Source organism: Halichoeres trimaculatus, unplaced genomic scaffold, assembly GCF_033239565.1.
Source record: "Halichoeres trimaculatus isolate MK-OKI-2021-1 unplaced genomic scaffold, fHalTri1.1 fHalTri1_scaffold_13, whole genome shotgun sequence".
Classification (NCBI taxonomy): Eukaryota; Metazoa; Chordata; class Actinopteri; order Labriformes; family Labridae; genus Halichoeres; species Halichoeres trimaculatus.
The window spans coordinates 23773914-23785998 of NW_027437191.1; the positions used below are offsets into that span (position 1 = coordinate 23773914).

A 12085-nucleotide genomic window follows, 5' to 3' on the forward strand; every position below is an offset into this window, starting at 1 on the left:
TGAAGATCTGGTGCTATTTTTAGAACAGAGCGTTGTGATTAGTTTACAGACAGATTCAGGGATTTCTACAACACATAAATGTGTAGAGGTTTAAAAATCTGAACACTTTTAGTTTGACCCCCTCTTTAAGGTGTAGAGGTGCTAAAGCCACAGTTTTTAGCTCGTATTTTTGTTATCTGTGTACATTTCAGATGAATTGCAAAATTACAAAGCATACAAAGTATTATCAAACGGACTCTATCGTCACCACTAAAGGAAGTTGAAGAGATGCAAAACAACTTTAAGAAGCTTTCAAGTAGCCTTTGATGGAAACAGGCCCTAACAAGGTTTTTTTTACACAAACAAACATGATAACTTAGAAAGGCTGCCTCAAATTTACATCTATACATTTTACGTGCAAAATGTGTAGGACTCAAGAAAATAAGATATTAAAGCTGCTGTGAACTTTTGGTTTGTGAAAATTCAGCGCCCCCTGTGGGGGACTCTTGTTTCTTTTTGTCTTGTGGTTGCGTATATGTTTTTTTCTGCTCTATTGCAGCTCTAACTGGAAGTCTTTGCAGTAGAAAAGGGAACAAAGAAATGCTGCTTCAGTGGTTTGAGGTTGGTTGTAGGTGGAGGGAAGGTGGTCACTGATGCTCCGGTTTGCTTCTGTAGGTTATATGAAAGCATGATTAACATCAGTCTGTTTCAAAACTAACGTTAGGAAAAAAAAAGATATTCTTTGAGGCAGAGGCAAGCGAAAAAATGTTTTATTTCAGTAATAAAACATTTTTCTGGACTTGTCAGGTGTATGAAGCTCATATTAAGGCTGATAAGACAATTCTTACTTAAAATATGACATAAACACATGGTTAGTTTATTTTTTTGCAGTGCAGGAAGCCTTCAGAAACAGCAGCTGAACTAAATGGTTTTCATCCTCTCACTAAACATCCCCGTGGGGGGTTCAGACAGCATCATGGAGATAAGAGAGTGGAGCAGCTGAGGCAGACAGGGGTTAAACCCTGCCACATCCTGAGTGGACAGGAAACAGGAAGTGTGAGTAAGCATTCTTTGCATGCCACACAGCTAGAACAACCTCCCACAAGAGCAAGGGTCTGGAATTTTCTTCATATTTATTTTTAATAGGTATTTCATCATTAGGGGGGTGTAGTTTATTAGTGCACTGATTTTTTCTGCAACACTCTAACTTAAACTTCCATAAAAAAGTGGCTTCAAGTAGCTGCTTTCCTTTGGTATTATAAAAAAACAGCCTGGAACTCAACTGATGGCTCATATTTCTCCAAAATCCTTGATCTGCATCCATTTTGGCTACTTTCCAAATTGCACAACAAAACAGCCAAAGCCATAATCAGCAGCATCTTTAATTTCCCTTTTACTCCATTAATTCCATTACTTTAAATCAAACTAATCACTTAATGCTTCCCAGAATCTGTTGGCTGAAATGTCAGCAATTAGTGAAGCATATATCTCTCTTAATGCTGTTTATTTCCTGAACTTGTATACATGTAAATAGAAATAAAAAGGCTTGCAAATTGATCTTCAGGAGCTTCCTGGTGTGCAGATCTCATGTTTTATTACAAATCAGATGTAAATGCATGCACATTAGTGACAGGAATGCAGAAATGATGCATTACAGCAGCAGCTGTTCTTACATTTTCCAGCAGAGGTCAGTGTCACACTTGTGTAATACTGCAGCTTCACACCAAATCACACCATGCAAGAGCGTTCACATTCAATTCAGAGACAGTGAATGGAAACAACCTTATTTCAGCCTGATCTGAAGTTATTCATGAATACCATGCTCTGATTTCACCCTGACGGCTCAGACATCCACAGAACATTCTGCACATTCTTTGAAAAGCATTGTCTGTGTGTTTCTCGGTAATAGCCATGGTGAGAAATTCCTGGTAAATCATTTTTTTTAGACATACCACAAACCCCAGGGCTTGTGTTGTGTTGAAACCTCCTATTTTGTATGACCTAATGGTTCCTGTCCTGCATGGTGGTCTGAGTCATTGCAGCCCTAACCACCAGGCCATCCTGTCAGGCCATGATCTTATCACACTTTTCTCTGGTCAGTAACTGTCTTTCTTTCTTTCTCTGATGGCTCTGCAGATAATGTTTGACTTTAAAGCCAGCTGACCCAGAAGACTCAGTGGAATGGTATCGCATTGGCTTTAAAAAAACTGTTTGCTGAACGTACACTGAAATACTTTTATAAAGCCCAGCACTCTGCAGATGCTGTACTCTGTCAGTGATTATACATAAAGGCAACTGAGCATATCCTGATGTACAAAAATCATGCCAAACTACTGCTCTTCTTAGATTTGCACAGCTGATCTCGGAGTCTGGGCTGCCGATCTGGTTGACAAAGTGCTCCAGGAGCTTAAAAAGCTGTCAGTGACTGCATTATACTCTTTTTAACAACATCAAAGAACTCATCAGTGCTACACTTCAAGTCTCTGTGAAGACTATCCATTTGTTGTTGATTGCAGTGACACCTGTAGATGGAACATCTAGTACTTTTCAGGATGAAGACTCAGTTTCCCATGAGCACCACCCAATGGCACAAGGATGAGACTCTTACCAAAGGGTGCCTTTTTTTAGGGGGGAGAGCAGACCTACGTTTTAACACTACTTTTCTTTGTCCAACGCAACTTTCTATCAACGGAAACTTTTGTGAGTCCTGGTGAACCTGTCCTTTTTAAATTAGAATTCCATTAAAAAACTGCGCTTTGAAACTCAGTTTTAGCTCTTGCTGTGCCACTCTCTCGTTTAGCTTTCTTCTGCTCTGACCTCCTTTTTCTTTTTGACAGTCAGGTCTAGACAACTGTGGATTATGAACAAAAAAAAAGTTAAATAGGAACTATTTTTGTTAACTAAAAAGTAAGAATGTCCCGATCCAGTCACATGCTCCAAAATTGGGGGCATGGGCACACGGTTACAGACCTAATCGGAATCAGGCATAACATCCAGATCAGCGATTTAAAAAAAAATAATAATAATATATATATATATATATATATATATATATATATATATATATATATATATATATATATATATATATATATATATATATATATATATATAATTTTATCAGATCTATAATATTTTAAACAAATGGGTAAAATGGGAATAGGAAAAATAACAGCTTAGTATTTTTGTGGTGGTACAGAGTTAGATCTCTTAGCCCCAAACAGAAACAATGCTGAGCATGAGATCACTTTGTTGCTGTAACACTTTTGGTTAAATGCCATAAAGCTGGGAGTGACTCGGACTCTGGGACAGAAAATAAAAATAAAAATAAAAATAACAAATCAGGACATCCCAACTAAAAACCATCAAGGCGATTAATAGCAGCCAGGTAAGGGAAATGTTAGCTGTCAGTAACATTTTTAAGTAGCTACATGCTGATGAGAACAGACTAGCTGCTCTGTCACAACAGCTAACATTTGTGTGAAATCATATTAATGATATTTTCAGTTGCTAATCAGTCATGAAGTGGTGAATTATTCTGGATTCACAACCCTGGAACACAGCATCTGGACTTCCTGCACTGAGTGTAAAAAGCTTCTTTTCTCCCTGTTTCCAGAAGCCACCCCACAAGCTCACACCCTAATACCATCAATCTTTTATCTGATGAAGCGAGAGGACTACCATTAATACTTTTCAGGCTATAGTGTGATTGATATGCAGCCTCACCTTGAAATGAGCCGTGATGTTAACACAAGACGACAAGACATGTGGGGTAAAGGTTGGGAGGCCTAATCACCCTCTCCCTCCTCCTGTTCATCACCGCTGCCTTTCAGGAATAATGACGGGAAACGGCGGCCTGTGTGCTGATTGATGACTGATCTCTGCAGAAGGCAGTGCGTCATTAGCATCTTGTGAGGTTAACCCCGCGCTGTCCTGTGGGACGATAAAACAAAGAGCACATCAGCGCAGATGAAAAGAGATGCGCTTTCATCTCACAGTGATGTGGATGTTTTCAGCGGTGTTCAGTTTGGATTATGCTCCTCATAAACACGCTTTCTCTCCCGGGCTTTGATGTCATTAAATAAATGGAGTCCATCAATCAGAAGGGTTTGGTCCAACGGTTCTGAGCACCCGAGAAACGATGACAGAAGAGATCTACATGACGTCTTTCAGAACAAGCATTTTTAAAGTAGATAAAACAGAGGGATGAGTCAATACAGACTGAAAGCAGTGGTGTGTTTTTATAGATTTTACCTGGAAGGAAGATTTTGTTTTTAAATTAAAAGCACTTTTAGGTGTCTTGTCTCCAAAAAGAAAGATTTACTTCTTTAGTATTTAAGAGTAAAATCTTTCCTTACTTTCCATACCTTCCCAAAATTTCAGAGAGCTAAAGTTAGCTTCTAGCTCATAGCAGCTGAAGAGAAATTTACCTTCAGAAGGTGGTTGAGACCCAACAGCAGCTAAAAGAAGAGGAAGTATTTGGCACCTCGCAACAGCTTTTTGCAGCCCCTAAAAGTCATTTATTGCTTCTCATGGCGATAAGATACTTAAGAGGTTCAAAACTGATGAAACTACATGTTGATACAATTAAAAGTACATGGTAATGATAACTTTGGTGACAACAATATGTTTTTGCCACAGTGTCAACAAGTAGAGGTCAAGTTTTCCACCCTGCGTTCCACAGATTGATCTGAGGCCGTTTACACTACAACGGTTTTAAGGTGAAACACAAACGTTTTGTTGTGTTTCAGCCTCGGGTTTACGAGGAAATGGTGTTTCAGCCGACCTAAAACGCAAACTTTTGAAAACTACCTCCGGAGTGGGATTTTTCTGGAACACTGCCGACACCATTGCTGTGTAAACAGTAAGTCGGCATTTTCAGTGGAAACGCTGACATCATGCTGCGTTTCGTGCAAGCACTGACAACTGGACATCAGTGCAGTTCGTCACGGACTACTGTGTTGTGCTTGTGCTGCTCAATCTGCTGTCTCTGCTGACTGTCTTGCAACTAAATGTACATCTCTTGCTCCACTTTTGCACTTAGTATTCCCCAGTACACAGATACGGATGATCAGTCCAACTCTACTTCGGTGGAAGATCTCCTAAAAGCAGCTTCTGGACAAGACAGTTATAGCGCCAACTATAGGCCTGGCATTACTACAGTGTTTTCAGTCCCTCAAGGTTAACACTAAAACGCAGATTATCTCAATGCGTTTTAGCATTTTCAGATGAAACATTGTCGTGTGAGGCCTGTCAGGAGCTCAGCTATGTGTAGACCTTGATGTTTGAGGCCCATTCCTTTATCAGAAGATCTCATGAAAAAGATCTAGTGTAATTTTTAGATTGGGGTGTTCAGTCAGTTTACAGACAGATTTGTGGATTTCCCCAACATATGAATATGTAGAGATTTGAAAATCTGCATACACTCAGTCTGGACATGTAGCATTGGTACTTGAAATCCATTTTAAAAATAATGCGACCATTTCCTCGTCATTGGAGCCCAATCAAACACTTATTCTGTTTGAAAGCTAAAGCAGAATCAAAGAAAATGATGAAGATGTCAGTAAAAGGAGCATTTATTTCTTGGCTGAAGCAGATCTTAACATAAAGCTGAATATATTCAGTCTTTCCAAAATGATGTGTAATGCAGAAAGCTTTCTTGCTAATGGAGTTTCCTTTGATGAAGCCAATACAAAAGAAATCTGCACACTGCGGCACATTTTAGACAGGCCTGCTCCCTTTGCAGGAGGAGATTTAGGAAACCATCTGCTAGATTGATATTTCCTCTTGATATATGAGTCTATATCAATTCATTTAACGCAAGAGGCCGAGGTAGCAGCAACCCCCCTCCAACACACACACACACATGTATCTGATGATTGGCCACCTCTGATATGCTCAGCGATGAGTCAAGGGCACCGGTAACTACAGGGAAATTTAATTACACGTGCACTGGTGCAGTAAAAAGTACTGCTGGCCTACGCAGTGTGGGCTCAAACGTGACCATTCAATGCGCTCCAGACCTTCTGTCTCCTTTTCTAGGAGCTCGGACAAGTGATGTGAGTCAAAAGAATGGAGAAGAATCGGACTGATGAATGGGATATGGTAGCAGCTCTCTCTCAGAGCTAAAAGGACTCCAACAACCACATAAAGCTTTCGCTAAGCAGTAAAACACGTGCATGCATCTCGAGGTTTACATAACATCTGATTCCTGGTGTCAGGGAGTCTTTTGTTAGCTCACAAACGAGACAGCTCATCATTCCTGATCAGTATGCAGCGCTGCGTCCGCTCGCTTTACGATCCCTGCTGTCACCGTCTCCCTTTTTCTAGAGGTTTGTGTAATAAATGTCAATGTAAATATTCATGGAAGTAGCCCTGACCTTGGATGGCCATGCTGTTTTTCCCTCCTTTTTCCTTTACGCTAAAAGTTAGGAAGAGGAAAATCATGAAGACCTTGATGTGAAGGATGAAGCTGAACTGATTTAGTTTTGGCGTTTGTTGCATCGCACAAATACACAAGTTCTTATTTTGATGACGACTCCAAAACTGATGTTGTTTATCTAATCATATTAGTTTTTTTATCTTAAAAGATTCAATATATAGGTACAAACTCCAGCTTTAAAATAGGAAACCAATGCTGAAGTGTTAAAAACTGCGGTTGAGGGGTGCAAATGGCCTGGAGTTAATGGCTTGGTGTGCGGATCCAACCTACTGTCTCTTTCCCACATGTCAAACCCCACTCTTGCCCTGTTTCCTGATCTATCTACTGTCCTCTTCTCTGACTGAATGCATGAAAAACAAATAAATAGATAAATAAAAATAAAAAAGAAGCAGTGCAGTTTACTGAGTGTCCTCTAGAGGCTGTTTGCAGGAACACAGGTTACCACATACACACTGAACCTTTTTAACCCAAGTTTCATCCCCTAATATCCCCACAAAGCTCATCTTATCTTCTGTCAGGCACTATCTGAATTCTCTTGCACAAATTGTTGAAGAGTTACGGTAATGAGAACAGCTTGCCTCAATTATTCCCTGTGATTGGAACATCGTTGCACAGGAATTCCTGTCATACTATAAGACCCTGGATATCACCACACTGCTTGTCTTCTCTTCTTTAAGGAGTCAAAGTGTTATGGTGATTTTGGAGAGGACTTGTAAAATGGGAGCACTGGTGCTCTGATGGGTTTTAAATAGATTTATTAACACATTTAAAACCTGGTTTGAAAAAGAGTTTAGGTCTGATTACCTGATTTCTCCATTTTCAATAATTCAATTCATAATTGATTCTTTCATAACAAGTTACTTTTGAAGTTTTTAATCTTACAAGCTTTGCCCATATAAGGACATAGCTGAAAACAGCTGACAGAAAAGTAGGCACCCTGAAGCCGTTTACAAAGAAGCTAGAGTCCTGCCTCTTTACCACTTTCTAACTTCAACAAAATTTAGTTGAAATTCGATACAGCACCCACCGATAATGGGCTTCATACCTCTGTATCAGAAACAAATGAATGATGTCACAGGGAGTACTGCCATATATTTTTCAGCCTTTTACACAATTTGACTGAAAGTGTTATTCCCTGAGCCAGTAATACAGGCTGTGCAGTTGTGATTTGGCCTCACAGCAAGAAGGTTTCTGGTTTGATTCCCTGGCTATCCGTGTAGAGATTGCATATCCAACACATGCATGTTACTTGCTCCCTCAGTCTAAAAACATGCGTATCAGGTTGATTGCTCACTGTAAATGTAACATAGGTGTGAGTGTGTCCACCTTCCACTAAGCTGGGATACACTGAGAATCTGGATCATGACAGCTCTACATTAGAAGATGTGTTGGTGTTCTGTTGAGCTTCTTTTTCCAGTAAATAAGACAAACTGTATATAAAAACAATAAAACAACAATATAAAAGTTGTATTGCAAGTACCGGTACATGTAGGTTATTTCGTACAAACGGCCTTTCAGAGTTTATCCCTCTTTATTCTTCCTCAGGATCAGTGCTGTACTCGGGGGTACTTTCCCTCCTGGGTGCCCTCATGTCTAAAAATAACCTTGCTGAAGTGCCCTCTTGGATTTCCCAGTAGTCAATGTAACAATGCCTTCTCTGGTACCCTCTCTGTGGAAACACATAAAACTGTTCTTACAGCTGCCCTGCTGTGGTTAAATGTAAGAAGTGCCCTCTGGATGCTCCCCCAGTGGATTGGATGTAAGAAAAAGTGATGACTGGATGTCCTTTAGCAGAGTTAACCGTGATTTAGAGCTCTGTAACTCTCTGTGATATTACCTGCTTGTTTGTCATGCCGGGTTCGTGAGTTTAGAAAAATCTGCCTATGGGGTAAGAAATAATTACTCAGTTTCTTCAAATAATAACAATGTCTGAAAGAGGCTGTGGGGACTATCCGTTCTCACTCACAAGCGTCGTGAAGACGTATGTTTGTTTGGACAACTTTTTTGCCAGATATAATGCCACAGGGTAAAGTATTTATCAACAGTTATGTAGAGCTACAATTTGAAATGTGACAAAAAGCAAACTTTACCAGTTTGCACCGTGGTTTAGTAGCTGGATGTAGCGCTAGTGACAGCTCAGTGCTTTTTTTTTATGTGTCTATAACATTAATAAATCTTGGTTATATCCTACCAGTGCTCATCTACTAACTCCAGTCTCACCAAGCAGAGCTAACGTAACCTTACTCTTCAGTTTATTGATAGACTCTCGACTTTGAACAGACCAGTGCAGAGTAGCTGCTACATGTTGGTAGCAGGTTGATCATCCAATTTTAGGATATTATCCACCATACAAGCCAGCAGGATAAAGAAGGCTGGTAATCAGTGTCAAATGAGCAAGTAAAACAAGGAAGTTTATCCAATCACCATTATTTGCATTCGTAAGTCTCTTTGTTGTAATTAAATTACATTAAACCAAAGGGAGGTTAATGCACACAATGCTTTGTCATGCTCTTCCACTGAGCAATGACCGCCACATAACTGCTTTTATTCCCCAAGCCAGAAAACTCCCCCAACATATTGTTTCCAATTTGATACCTTAAAGTACCTGAGAGTCATCAGAGGAAGGACCAAAATGAACCATAAAACAGTCTGTGTCTGCCGCTGCTTATTATTAAACCTCCTGCCTTCACATTACTTATAAAGTTCTTTCACTGGGCACCGAACACCAAGCAATTAACATTTGGAGTCTTTCCTCCTGCCAGGGGAAGTTATTTCAGATATTTTTAACCCTGTCCTCTCGAGAGTCTGGGAGAAAGTTTTCAAATGAAGTGATGACGAAGCAGGATGAGGAAGACTGAGAGAGGAAGGAGGAGGAATGGGGTTCAACACCTTAGAGGTCTGTTGAACTTTTACTTTAATATATTCATTAAAAACAAGCTCTTTATGACACCACCCGCTCACAATTACCCTGCATGAAAGTGGTGAGGATGAATCTGACAGTCTACTGATGTGAAGGTGACACGTTTCTCTTTACATGGCTCAAACTTCATTTCTGGCACATTTGGATTAAAAACCTTGTGAGGGCTTTCCAGGAGATCTAGAAATAGTCTCAGTTTTACATGTTTGCCTGTTCAGGATCCACAATTTAAAATCATATTATCGGCACTGAAATTGGTCACTTTGAAAAGCTATTTCTACAGCACTGTATAGATTTAGATGAATGCATTACCTCAACACTTTGGGAAAAGTTGTCTTGAACTAAGCGCAAAGAGGTGTTAAAAAAGAAGATCTGATCCCCAAAACAGAAGCATGGGTTGGCAAGAGTCAAGCTTTTACAACAGTGAGAAATGTAGTTTTTCTCTGAAACAAACTACTGATTCTGGCCACAGGTGTCACTGGAATCAATGCCAAAATGAAAGTCCCCACAAAGCCCTTAGGAAGCTAAATGGTTCAACATTGTTTGGGACATCAACAAACCCAGACACAACTCTAATAATGATAAGCAGCTCTCTATCACAGTTTATCTTTAAGAAATAACATATTTATTTTGGGAAAGGAGCTGTCACACATTTATTCATGTCAATCAGAGAAGAAGTGATAAATGAAGTACCTAAATAACACCAATTAAGTGTAATCTGTTTTATCAAATAAGAGTAAAACACCTTTCCTGAAAAGTGTTTCTTTTATGTGGGATTGTGTTCTCTTGTTGAGCATCCCACAACTTGTCAGTCATAAACAGATCTCCCACACTGAGAGCTGTAATTTAATCCATTAAGGTGAACTGAGTGTTTTTTCAAGAGCTCGACTTAATTAAGTAGGACCCAGGCTGCACACAAAACAAACTACTACTCCCACCCATGCATTAACAGCAGAGCAACAGGGGGCTCTCGATGCAATAGGCAATTATGTTAAAACAAACGACCGAGTTCAGGATGAGAACAGGTGTAAGGTGAAGAGTTGAACATGTTAAGTGCTCTGGAGTTGTTCTTGACTCTGTGAAGTTTTTAAAACCTGCTGATCTCTAACAAGTCTGATTAATGTCCAATTCAAGCCCCTTAAGGTTGTCCGTAGTTTTCTTTGGAGCTAAATTTATGCCTCATCAAAATTTACTCTACTTCAGCTGTCCTAGTTCAAAGGGGCTCAAATGCTCAATAACAGTTCATTACCAGAGGTCTGAGATGTCAAATGTGACATAGACAGGTTCTGTTTCAACAATAGTCTCAATAAATAGTACGGTGTGACATGGATACTAGCATTGACATCCATTTTTTATGCCTCTGGGAAGAGAAATGTAATGTCAGTCAGAAATCCTGGACACACCCCTGCACATGTGAATCAGTAATTCCTTTAATTTATGATGATAGAGAAAGACGAAATGCTGCCAAGACTTAGCAAAAATTCTGGCTCTAGCTCTTCATCCCTCTGGTGTTTCCTTTTCACTCAGGTTCTGGGCATGGCTCACAATTTACAGGTTTAAAAAGAGTCTGCAAGAGGATTTTTTAAGAGCCAAGAATATAAATCTCCTGCTTAGCAGAGTTATTGGTTTAGCTGTATTTGTGCCAATGCTCTCTTACTCTAAAGAATGTGTTTAAAAGTGAGCACCCTCACAAATCACACGTTCCTGCGCATTTATCTGAGACATCCTGATTTGTGTTTGCTTAATAACAGGTTACTTTACTGTGAAAAAAGACACTAAAACCTCTTAACTGTTGTGACATTTACAGCCAGAAACTTTATTGGATTCTGTTGAGTTCAATATATAACTACAGAGGAAAGAAAGGAGAGCATGCTCTAAACTCTAAATGTAAAGGGAAAATGAGTCGATAGATTGAGTGTAGATGTTTGTGTTAGAGGCTCTTGAAATGTCAGTTGCATACAGACAGCTGTCATGGTAACTCCAATATGGCTTATTGTGCTAAAAGAACTTATCCATAACACAGAAGCTGGCCTCTCTTCTGCTCACAGACATTATGAGCTCGGTGAAACCATGGCAACACCTGAGAGGGACCAGTTTTTAAGCACTGAATGTTTGAGCGTTGGCAGACAAGTTTCAAGAGGAAGGAAACAAAATGTGTGTTTGGCGTCATTTTTCTGGTTTCAGTGATGAGCTTGCACGATGATTTCTTCCTACAAAAGACATCTGTCCCACGCACACTTGATGTCTTCTTCTTGTCTGTCACGAGAGAAAGATTGGCCTGACAGAGGGTTCTTTATGGAGGTGCAATCTGATGTGAAACGCTTGTCCCATGAGGCAATGCTCTCAGCTTATCAGCGTGATACATCTCTGTGATAACGTGGCGTGTGTGTATGGGGGGGGCTGTGCAGTGTATGATGCGTGAAAAGCATGTCGACCTCCTGCTGGAGGAAGGTGAAAGAGTTTAACAGCCTGTGTTTAGCCTTGAGATTCTCTCGTAAAATGTCTGTGGATGGGGTTGTGATTTTAAAAAATTAGTATAAAACATATCGGGAGTCCTCTGCAAATTCTGCAATTATGAGCTTCTAGCGTTAATGTACAGTGGTCCTGAAGTGCAAATTAGACCTAAAGAAAAAAGAAAACATGACTACAGAAAAGTAGACACAATGACAAAATAGAAAATGAACTTGGTAAAAAAAAGATTCAGCAACAACAAAAAAGAACACAACAGTGAAAGGAAAAAGATGAAA

The 12085-nt window shown here is 39.7% G+C and overlaps 1 long non-coding RNA gene across 4 annotated transcripts in view; it reads right to left on the reverse strand.

Moving 5' to 3' along the window:
• The window catches only part of LOC141802401 (uncharacterized), a 49414-nt gene that overhangs the window by 22729 nt on the left and 14600 nt on the right, over nt 1-12085 (reverse strand). For all 4 annotated transcript variants that reach the window (XR_012599477.1, XR_012599474.1, XR_012599476.1 and 1 more), the window contains one exon: nt 3706-3912. This is a non-coding gene — a long non-coding RNA (uncharacterized LOC141802401). The remainder of the gene's footprint in view (nt 1-3705; nt 3913-12085) is intronic.